The 11,605-nt window shown below is 44.4% G+C and overlaps 1 long non-coding RNA gene across 1 annotated transcript in view; it reads right to left on the bottom strand.

Moving 5' to 3' along the window:
- Positions 1–1,499: 1,499 nt before the first annotated feature.
- LOC116738043 overlaps positions 1,500–11,605 on the bottom strand; it is a 31,596-nt gene continuing 21,490 nt past the window's right edge. The window contains exon 4 of the long non-coding RNA XR_004343585.1: positions 1,500–1,514. This is a non-coding gene — a long non-coding RNA (uncharacterized LOC116738043). The remainder of the gene's footprint in view (positions 1,515–11,605) is intronic.

Genomic DNA, 11,605 nt, shown 5'->3' with positions numbered 1-11,605 from the left:
TTTCTTCCAGTAACTTGTTTGCAGCTTCAGTAATGATGTTAACTCACAGTCATATGGTGCTTACTTCCTCTAGGAACTATTTTAACTTTTATGTGTGTTAAATCATTGTCCCCTCGTGAGAACCTTTGAAATAGGTATAGTTATTCTCCCCACTTTATAGATAATGAACCCAAGTCACAGAGAGGTTAAGTCCATTGCCTAAGGTCACACAGCAGTCAGTGGGGGAGTGATGCTCCAATCCTGGAACTAGGCTTTGACCCATTCTGCTATGCTGCCAGGGCCCAGGTCACCGTGGGGAGTAAAATGCTCCCAGTGTTCTACCTTGGCAGGGGCTATGCTATGCAAAGAAAGGGGTACCTTTTACGAATTGGCTCAAAGAGATTTCTGCTGGCCCAGGTTGCTTCCGTCCAGAGAGAACCCTCTTTTCTATTTTTCCATTTGTGAGAGAGAACCCCTGGCAACCACCCGTGCACCCTCTGTCACTAGTACAGGCGAGCACTTAGGGCGGTTCGTTGGCGTGTGTGGCATCTGCTGGTGTGCGTGTTGGTTCAGCCACAACCCACTCCCACTCCTACCAATCCTGGCTCCCAGTCATCCACTTCCCTTCACACGGCCATCGCAGCAGAAGCGATCTACACTGAACGGGAGCTCGAAGCTGCAGGCTGGCCCGGCCACCTGCCAGCACCTCTGAGCGGAAAGAGCTGTGCTGAGTGGGGCAGGAGCAGGGCGGCTCTTCTGGGATGGTTGTGGACGCTCAGAACAAAGTCAAGGGCTACCCACAAAGTTACAATGCTCCACCACAGAAGGCTTTTATTGCTGCTTTCTGAGAAACAAAATTAAACAAATGTTCTGATGATTCTCCTTTTCAAAATAAGTAGCAAGAAATTAACACCTCAGTCTTGCAACCGTGAAATGTACATTGTGGTTCTATGTCAAAGACAGATGTGGAGTCTTTGTGGAGAGGATTCGGGCCAGGGTCGCGGCTCCGCCACCTCCTCCTACTCCGTAGAGTTGGCAAATTACCTCAACTGTCTGGATCTCACTGTGCCAATCTCTGACAAAGTAGGAAATATATATATTTGGTCTCTGTCCCTGGTCCCTGACACAAAGCTCTCAAATCCCTTGGAATGTCCTGGGTGATAAGAGCATATTTTGTTATAGTGAGGTGACCCTTAGTGGGCTCCTGAATAGCTTTGGGACAATCACCAGAAAGACTAAACTATGATTAGCAACTTGGAATTTATAACCCCACTTCTATCCTCCAGACTGGAAAGGAAGGTTGGAGATTGAATTAATAATCAATTATGACTATAAGATGAAGCTTCCATAAAAATTCCTAAACTATGGGATGTGGAGAGCTTCTGGGTTGGTGAACACATCCACGTGCCAGGAGGGTGGCTCACTCCAACTCCAAGGGACAGAAGCTCCTGCACTTGAGGCCCTATGTACCTCTTCACCTGGCTGTTCATTTGTATCCTTTTTTATTTTTTTATTAAAAAAATTTTTTTTAATATCTATTCATTTTTGAGAGACAGAGTGTGAGTGGGGGAGAGGCAGACAGAGGGAGACACAGAATCTGAAGCAGGCTCCAGGCTCTGAGCTGTCAGCACAGAGCCCGACGTGGAGCTCAAACCCACAGACCTGAAGATCATGATCTGAGCTGAAGTCGGATGCTTAACCGGCTGAGCCACCCAGGTGCTCCTGTATCTTTTTTTATATCTTTTATAATAAGCCACTCAACATAAGTGTTTCCCTGAGTTCTATGTGCTATTACAGCAAATTATCAAACTTGAGGCAGGGATCATGGGAACCCCCACTTTGTAGCCAACCTGGAGACTCACCACTTATGATTGTCATCTGAAGAGGGAGTGGTCTTGTGAAAGTAACTTCTAAACTTGTGGGGTCTGCCCCAGCTCTGAGTAGTTAGTGTCAGAATTTATAAGGCACCTTGTTGATATGCAGAGCATTGGAGAATTGGTTGGTATAAGGGAAATCGCTTCATCCTTAGGGTCAGAAGTGTTGTGAGTGGAGTAAGAAACAGACTTCCCTTCACCATGCAAAGGAAATAGATAAATCTGACTTACAAAGTTGTGATCAGAAACAAGCGAGACAATATACGTGAAAGAGACTGGAAGATGCCAAGAAAGGTTTGCTGAACCCAAAAAGACAGGAGGAAGAGGAAGAGAGGAAAACTAGCACTGATTTGAGTTGGGCATCCCAAAATTGTCTCATAATGGACCATCTGGGTGGCTCAGTCAACTGAGCGATTTTGGCTTGATTTTGGCTCAGGTCATGATCCCAGGGTTGTGGGATCGAGTTCCATGTCTGGCTCCACACTAAGCATCTGATTTTGGCTCGGGTCATGATCTCACTTGGGATTCTCTCTCCACACAGAGGAAGGAGATGGAGAGGGGAGACGGGAGAAAGGATAGACACATACGGCAGTGAGAATGGGCATTGAGAGATGCCAATGAAGGTGCACAAGGCAGCAAGCAGAGGAAGTGGGTGGTCAGCCTGCTTCAGCTGTTGGGGGTCATGGGACTGGGGCCCTGCATTCATCCTGTCATCTTGTCACTTGCCTTCATTGTGTTTCGAACTAACTCTTCAGTAGTGAACTCACTATCTGAAGTTGGCTTTCTCAATTTTCTTCTTCTTTTTGATTTTTTTAAACGTTTATTTGTTTTTTGAGACAGAGAGAGATAGAGCGTGAGCAGGGGAGGGGCAGAGGGAGAGGGAGACACTCAATCTGAAGCAGGCTCCAGGCTCTGAGCTGTCAGCATAGAGCCCAACGCGGGGCTCAAACCCACGAACCACGAGATCATGATCTGAGCCAAAGTCGGACGCTTAACCAACTGAGCAATCCAGGTGCCCCATCTTTCTCAATTTTCAAGTTTTTCCTTCTTGGAAATTCCTTTCTCCTTCCCTGGGTACCTGTGCAAGCCTGAAAAGCAGCTGCCTAAACATGTTCACGTCCTAATCCCCAGAACCTGTGAACACCATACCTTATTTGGCAAGCACAATTTGTATAGGTAATTATGTTAAGGATCTTGAGATTCGGGGAATATCCTGGATTATCCAGGGGGCCCAACGTCATCACAAGTGTCCTTATAAGAGGGAGGCAGTCGCGTCAGGGTCCGGGGAGTTGCAAGGACAGAAGCTGAGGCCAGAGCGGAGAGAAGACACTCTGTTGCTGGCCTGGCAGATGGATGAAGGGGGCTGTGACCCCAGCAATGGAGTCAGACTCTAGCAGCAGAAAAGGACAAGGAAACATTTTCCCCTAGAGTTCCGGAAGGAGCCAGCCCCGCCGGCCCCTTGACGTTAGCCCAGTGAAATGGATTTCAGACGTGACCTCCAGAACCGTAAGAGCATAAATTGGTGTTGTTCCCGGTGATTTGTTACAGCAGCAACAGGAAACCGACATACCTCACCCCCTACCCTTGCGCACTTTCACCTCTACAGTTTGGTGCTGTTAGGCCTTGGTCAGAATTCCAAAATCAATAGTAGCTATGTGCACAGTGCTTCAAGATTTGCAAAGCGAGTGTAGTAAAGCCTGAGCATTTATCCTGTGCCAGACATTCTGTAAGGGCTCTCCATGTACTGACAGCCGGGTCCCACGGATATCCTACCATTGTCCACAGCGTGCTGAACCGAAATCCAAACCACGTGTGTCTGCCCTCACAACCTGTGTTCTCAATCAGAACCTTCAATTGCCGCTTCACTTTATTTTAAACATTCAATAATATCTCCTTTGCTCCTGTGCAAAGCCTTTAAAGAGGGCACTTTTAAAAAAACTTTCAAATGTTTATTTTTCAGAGAGAGAGAGAGAAGACAGAGCGTGAGTGGGACAGAGAGAGAGGGAGACACAGAATCCAAAGTAGGCTCCAGGCTCTGAACTGTTGGCACAGAGCTCAACGCGGGGCTAAAACCCACGAACCATGAGATCATGATCTGAGCCAGAGTGTGACCGACTCAACCGACTAAGCCACCCAGGCGTCCCAAAGAGGGTATTTTTTAAGTCATCCTTCACTTATAGAGGAGGAAGTCAAGGCTCAGAGAGTTTAAGTGATTTTACCGAGACCATTCATGCAAGAGGAGTCAAAGCCAGCCCTCAAACAGGTCGAATGCTTCCTTCTCTCTGACCCATTCATGACAAAGAATTGCTCCTCCCTTGCATCCCATAAGACTTTGTAAATAAATACCTCTGTCACCACAATGCATTCTAATTATGTATGTGTGTAATGTGAGCCTTGAGAATGTCAAACCTTTGCGGTTCAGTCTTTCTATGAGGTCATCGTTAAAGGGGCACAGGCAGCCAAAAACAGGCAAAAAGGAAATCTTTATTCTTTGACTCTCAAAAATAAAGGGGGAAGGATCAAATTCAAAATCTCCAGTTGCATGTGTTGTGTGTGTGTGTGTGTGTGTGTGTGTGTGTATGTGTGTGTTTTGAGAGAGAGAGAGTACACATACATGAAAGCAGGGGAGGGGCAGAGAGTGGGGAGGAAAGAGAGAGAATCTTAAGCAAGCTCAACTCGGGGCTCCATTCCACAACCCTGGGATCATAACCTGAGCTGAAATCAAGAGTTGGATGAGTCACCAACTGAGTCACCCAGGCACCTCTCCAGCTATATGTTTATATCCCCTCTTCCATTTCCAATTCCCTGAGCCCACAGCACCTACCCTCCCGACCCTGTCCTGTCCGGTCCTTAAGAGGCATTTTCTTTTACCTTCTCATCTCCTCTCTCACTCAGTTCTCTGTTAGGCCTTCTTGGCTTCTCCTCCACACGTGTCGCCTCCTATCAGCTAGTTTTTGTTTTTTTAAGTATAGTTGACATGCAATGTTACATCAGTTTCAGGCGCATCACGTAGTGATGTGACAATTCTATATGTTACTCAGCACTCAGCACAATAAGTGTGGCCATCACGTGTCAGCATTCAGACTTACTACAATAATATCTCCCCTATGCTGTACTTTTCATCCCCGTGACTTATTTTATAACCGGAAGTTTGTGCCCCTTACTCCCTTCGCCTATTTTGCATCCGAATCTTTCGCCTCACCTCCAAGTGTTTCACACCTGCAGAAGCCCTCCAGGGAGCAGCCCAAGAAAGCACTCTCTTCATTTAGAGCAGCCTTGGGGGGGAAGGGGGGTGGGCGAGGGACAGTCTGGAAACACTATCACTCAGTAACCTTCTACCCTGTCACACTGGGAACGACAGCAAGCCATTTTGTGAAGACCACTGTTGTCCCAGATGCTGCTCTGGTCAGCTCACGTACGCTTTTCCTCATCTTCCCCACACCCCTGAGAAGTAGGTTCTTCATTTGAAGAAACCAACTCTGAGACTATGTGGTGTATCCTGCTTTCCACAGGACTCGCCACGAAGCCCTCTTCCTCTCCCCATCTGACGCTACCTCCCGCCAACGTCTTCTCACTAGACTGGGAGTTCCTCAAGGTCAGGTAGCCTGTCTTACTCATCATTTTATTCCCAGAGACTACTATGGGGCCAGGAACAGAAAAAGTCTAACAAATGCAGCGTCCTTACTCCCCCTTCAGCACAGTCTAGAAGAAGTCACCCTCGTGCCATCCCATCCCCCACCTCAAAAGCGAGAATTTCCCTCGCCCTCCCTTACTGAGGCCACATGTTCACACCTCTCTGGGTTCCTAGAATCCTCCCTCAGGCACTGGTTTTGCATACACACCTGGTCCAAATCTCTTACTTTATCCATGAATAAATGTGCCCAGGGAGATCGCTCCTGTGGTCAATGACCTTGTCCAGTACCTTTTCCATTGTGTGACCCGGTGTCTCCTTGCTGAAGGGTAGTTGTGGGTACAAAGCAGGAATTTGGCATTGACATTCTTCAAGGGGTTTTCTAGATGCCAACCTGGACCTATCCCCGGCAAGCTATATGGCAAGCAGGTTATCTTTGTGCATAATTTTCCAGGAAGCTTGATGCTGTTTCACTGAATTCTGAAATAGGTTGAACCAAAATTCTCCTTCAATTCTGGGAAAGCCATTTGACCTCTTAAGTGTTTATTCAATAAAAAAAAAAAAAAAAAGGAAAAGTCACAGAGCTGAGAACCAAGAAGGTCTGAGGTCTAGTCCTGACTTCGATATTTGGTCTTGGGCAATTTCCCAAACATCTGACAGCCAACTTTCACTCAAGGGCTCCTTGATGGCCTTTCGGAAACTGCACAGCAATCTAGGATGCTTCTATCCCAACCTTCCTTTTCTCTCTGCCTTACTCATGGTCCAGTGGTGCACCCAACCTTACCTGCATACCCTCTTTATTTTGTCTTGGGTGCTTCCCTTAACAGAATCCCTGCACATTTTACTCCATCTTGGCATCTGCTTCGTGGAGGACCCAAATTAACACAGGGTTCCAACCTGCCTTTCCAAACACATTGCCTCCCTGTTCAGATCAACCTCATTTGTGTCCTTCTTCCAGACCCAGAACTTATTCTCATTCAACCGGTATTTACAGAGTGTGCATCTTGTACCAGGCACGTGCTGGGTGCTGGTGGCAACGGTGACGAATAAGCCTGACATGGTCTCTTCCAGAGCATTGTTCTTCCACCTTTATCTCTCCTTATCAAAATCCTGCCCCTTCTTCAAGGGGTCTGAGCCCTTGCCAACAATACTCAAACCATCCTACCACAGAGTCACCTGGTGCCTGCAGAAACTCCCTAGCCTCATTACTTATATTACTCTTTTGGTACTTACACTGCCTTTTGTATTTACGTATTATCTGTGCAGCTTGATTACTAAATGTTTGAGGATAGGAGCAATCGCTCATATTTTTGTGCGCCAAAGCAGTTAGCATGCAACAAAAATGATATTTAGCATTTACTGAATGCCTACTCTTTTCCGGTCAAAGAGGTTTTCAAAGCTGTGGGAAGCGGTGAGTGTATTAAGCATGTCTTTTATTTTCTGTATTCTGATGCTTTGACGTCTGGGGCTCTGCAGACCTAGAGTGACTGCTTCTCCCAGAGTTAGTCAATTCCTAGGGAAAATAAACCACTCACCCACTAGTGTGCTCCTCAAATACAAACCAGCCAATCCAGAATCCACATCCCAAACATCTCCTTCTCTCATCCTCCGAACAACCTGTCTGCCCTAATCATCACAACGTCAGGTACCAGACAATATGAACAGCTCCTATGCCCTATGCGTAGTTCTCTGAAATTATTCAAACTGGCCAGTTCCTGAGACTCTCTCTCCTCTTCACCCTTTCATGTCTCCAGTAACAACAGTAAAGACTCTTGCCCACATTTCCCTCTCTTTCTGCCTCCTGGTCGGGACCCCAGTGCTTTCCTGTGTGGTCCCAGGCCCATGGCATGGCACGTTCTCTCCTTCTGGGAACTATAACAAATTATCTGTTCAATAGCCATCAACTCCTGATCTGTTGGTCTTACTATACTTCAAGTTTCTATTAACAGACTATATTTTTAAAGCAGTAAGGGAGGTATCAGTTTGTGTTTTTTTTCCAGAGGGGTGAGGTTGTATGGGAAAAATTAAGTAAGATCATTTCATATTTGGTAAAAATATCCAGTTTTTCTGGAATTTCAAATAAAGCCAAGTCTGAGCCCATTTTTTTTTGGCGGGTAGAAATACCCAGAATCTGCATTTTCCACCAGAGTCAACAGTGGGAAAATACGGGGCAGGGGGTGGGGGGTGGGTACGGAGAGGGAGAGATTTTTATGTTTGTCTAAATGGATCTATGTTTGTTAGGATAGGGCTAGGATGTCCTCACAAAAGGGAGCAACAGGAGCTTAAAGACAGTAGAAGTTTACTGGTTTCCCACGTAACATGTGAGGTGGGTATTTGAGGTCGTTAGATGCTCTGCTCCAGGCATTCAAGGCCTTGGGGCCCTGGCCTCCTCCACAGGGTCAAGGCTGGGGCTTTGCCGGCTCTAACTGGGGCAGATGTAAGGAGGAGACACATCCAGCGTCTTAGCCAGTAGCCCAGAGTGGCCTGTCCAGTCGTCACATTCCATTCCACTGAGTCATGTGACTATGTCTAACTGCAGGCAGGCTGGGGAACAGAGAGTGGCTGAGCAGTCACATGCCCAGCTACCGCTTAATCACCATGGCAGAGAGAGGACTGACCTGGCCGGAGACAGGCTGACACGGCTACAGTACCAGAGACTGGAGAAGCTGAGAAATACAGCTTCGCAGGCATCTTAGGAGGTATCATTATTTTCATTTGACAGATGGGGACGCTTGAACTCAGAGTGGTAAATAATTAATTAGTCCAAGGTCACAGCCTCGTTGAAAGTAGAACTGGAATTTGAAGCCAGGACTATGGGATTTTAAATCTTCTTTTTCTTTTTCTTTTCCCAGCGTTATTGAGGTATAATTGGCAAAACTGTAAGATCTTTAAAGTACAATGTGACAATTTGCTATACATATGCAACGCGGAAGGGCTCCCTTTCCCAAGGTAACTAACACACCTGTCACCTCACGTACCTACTTTTGGGTTTTTTGGTGAGAACATTTAACTTCTCAGCACATTGTAGTTTTACTCTACAGTCTTATCAGCTATAATCACCATGTTTTACATTAGATCCTCACACGTTATTCATCTTAAAACTGGAGGTTTATTGTACCCCTTGACCAACATTTCCCTATTTTCCCCCAGCCTCCATAAGCCACTTTTCTACTGTTTCTGAGTTAATTTTTCCCTTTCTTTTTCTTTCTTTCTTTCTTTCTTTCTTTCTTTCTTTCTTTCTTTCTTTCCTTCTCTCTCTCTCTCTCTTTTTCTTTTTCTTTTTTTTCTTATTCCACATGTAAGTGATAACATGATGTATTTGTCTTTCTGTGTCTGGCTTTTTTCACCTAGCATAATGCCCTCCAGGTTCATCTGTGTTGTCACAAGTTACAAGATTTCCTTTTTTCTTTTTTTGTAAATTTATTTATTTAAATTCTAGTTAGTTAATATACAGTGTAATATTGGTTTCAGGAGTAGGACCCCGTGATTCACCACTTAACATACAACACCCAGTGCTCATCCCAGCAAGTGCCTTCCTTAGTGCCCATCACCCATTTAGCACATCCCCCCACCCACCGCCCCTCCAGCAACCCTCAGTTTGTTCTCTGTATTTAAGAGTCTCTTATGGTTTGCCTCCCTCTCTGTTTTTATCTTATTTTCTTTCCCTTCTCCTATGTTCATCTGTTTTTTTCTTACATTCCATGAGTGAAATCCTATGATATTTGTCTTTCTCTGACAAATTAATTTTGCTTAGCATAATACATTCTAGTTCTATCTTTTTCTTAAACATTTAATACTCTTTGTATCCCTTTCTCTTCTTGCTAATATTCTTCAGTTAATATTCCTGACTCCATCAGTCTGCAGTGAAGTTTGTATTTTATTCTCCCTTTTTTTCTTAAGCCTATAATTTACAAAATGTGTCTATCAATATTGATTTTTTTCCAGCTCATGTTTCCCTAATTTGTTTATCTCATGTTCATTATTCTTGCATTTGGTCATCCTTCTTTCTTATCCAAATTATAACTGAAACATTGTTGTTCTGTTCTATTCACTATATCATGTTTTGCTGCTTTTTCTTACCTTACCTTTTTTCTAATAATTTATTCCTGAGGATATAGGCTAACTCAGACCAAAGATAGTCCTATCTTGATTGAAATTAGTCGATAAAGCCCATGAAACGTTACCTTAGGTTTCCAAAATGTTTGTGTATTAAACGTCAAGCTATTTTATTAAATAAACTGGCATTCGTATTGATTCTACAAAGTGTCCTATACTAGGGTCATTAAAATCACATAGTGGGTTTCTGCAAGCAGCTAAATTCTAAGCAATGACATCATTGTTCCCGAGGAAAAAAAGGTAAGAAAGGTAAATGCAAAAGCGTAGGGACCAACTGGACAAACAGCAACAACTTTATCTCCTGGGTTTTCTATGTAGCCTCTCAATATACTTGGGCTTTTGTTTGGGACAATGTTTATATAAATTAATTAGATTGATAAAAGGAAACACAATTGGATTTCTAATTTACTAATTTCAAGAGAATATTCAGCTGGTAAAAGAAAATTTATTTTCCTGCTACAAGTAGATCTAAGCAGACATTGTCCTAAAACTTCAATAGCTTATAGAGTCAAAGAAACAATTGAATACTAGTTTATCTCTCCCATATAATATTCTCTTATAGTTTTTGTGTTCTAGTCATCGTAGGGTATGGATTATGCTTTTTGTCTAAAAAAAATAAAGAAAAGTAACAAAAGCAACAACAACAGATCAACAATGCTCCTCTAAGTATCAATCAGGAAGCACATGTGGATGAGCCCTGTGGCCAGAGGCAGGGTGAGATCCGGCTGCATCGGTCAGGAGAGGTTAACTGCTGTGACGGTCAGTGCCCAGGACTAAAAGTCCACTTTCACACATGAAAGTGTGCTGTTCCTGGCCAGCCGGCCCTCCCATTTGACTCTTTTCCAAGCAATTACTCAGGACCCAGGCTGCTTCAACCTTGTGTCTTGACCATCCCCAAGGGCAGTAGAGCCCTCAGATTCCTAAGTTCCCAGATGGCAAGAAACCAAGGGAGTGGAGGATGGTGTGGGAGGGTAGTGCCTGGGCAGTGTCGTCTGGCTTTATGCCCCAAAGGAAAAGGAAATGGTCAGTGAACACATGGCAATCACTACCACCATAGCCAAAATAAACAACAATTAATTTTCAAAGTGTTCCCATCTACACCTACTTTCCTGGGACAGCAACCTTGGAAATAAAATTGGTGACAAAGTACACTAGGGTGTTCATTGGCGGCCCATGATATTTGCACCTCCGGAGTTTTAAAAAGTGCCAGCTTGAAGCCAGCTGTATCAGACTAGGGTCACTAGTTCCAAACATGAATCTGTGAATGCTGGTGTCGGGGGGGAGGAAAACATTTAGCAGAGGTAAACAGAGGTATCCAAGGATAGCCTCTGAAAGGTTAGCTTCCATTTGGAGGATACCTATGAATGGCAAAATTTTAAGATGACCTCTAAGTTTACCACTCCATAAGATAGCACTCCTGTGATTAGGTTATTTTATATAGCACAGGAGAAGGGATTTTACAGCTGCAATTAAGGTACCTAATCAATTGATTCTGAGTTATTCAAAAGGGAGATTATCCTGAGTGGGCCTGACCTAATCAGGTGAAGCTATGGGGACAACCAAGGTCAGAAACTGAAGCAGAGAGATTCAAAGCAGCAAACTCTCTTACTGGCCTTGAAGAAATAAACTGCCACGTGGTTTTGAAGAAGTCAGAGCCCATCACAAATGTAGATAATTTCTATCCTATTTACAAACAAAATGTAACTATTTCCAATTTAACTATTTTATGGAGGTGGATGAATCAGCAAGTAACTTTATGCTGTACAGGTCACCACATATATATTATCTACATTTGGGCATGTGTACATGTGGGGTTTCCATTGTTTCCTGCAGCTCCTCTAAGGATTTTGAGCCCAACATTGCTACCTAGCAAAAACAATTCCACCATCAGGCTTTTGCAGTTGCCAGCGCAGATACCGTTCCTGCCCCAAAGCTTCCCAAGTATGCAGAAGCCATTTAACGTCGCACCTTTGGAAACACTGAAACCACAGGAGTCTTTTAAATT

Source organism: Lynx canadensis, chromosome B1 (genome assembly GCF_007474595.2).
Source record: "Lynx canadensis isolate LIC74 chromosome B1, mLynCan4.pri.v2, whole genome shotgun sequence".
NCBI lineage: Eukaryota > Metazoa > Chordata > Mammalia > Carnivora > Felidae > Lynx > Lynx canadensis.
The sequence above is the reverse complement of the archived record's forward strand: the minus strand, read 5'-3'. Positions and strand labels throughout refer to the sequence as shown.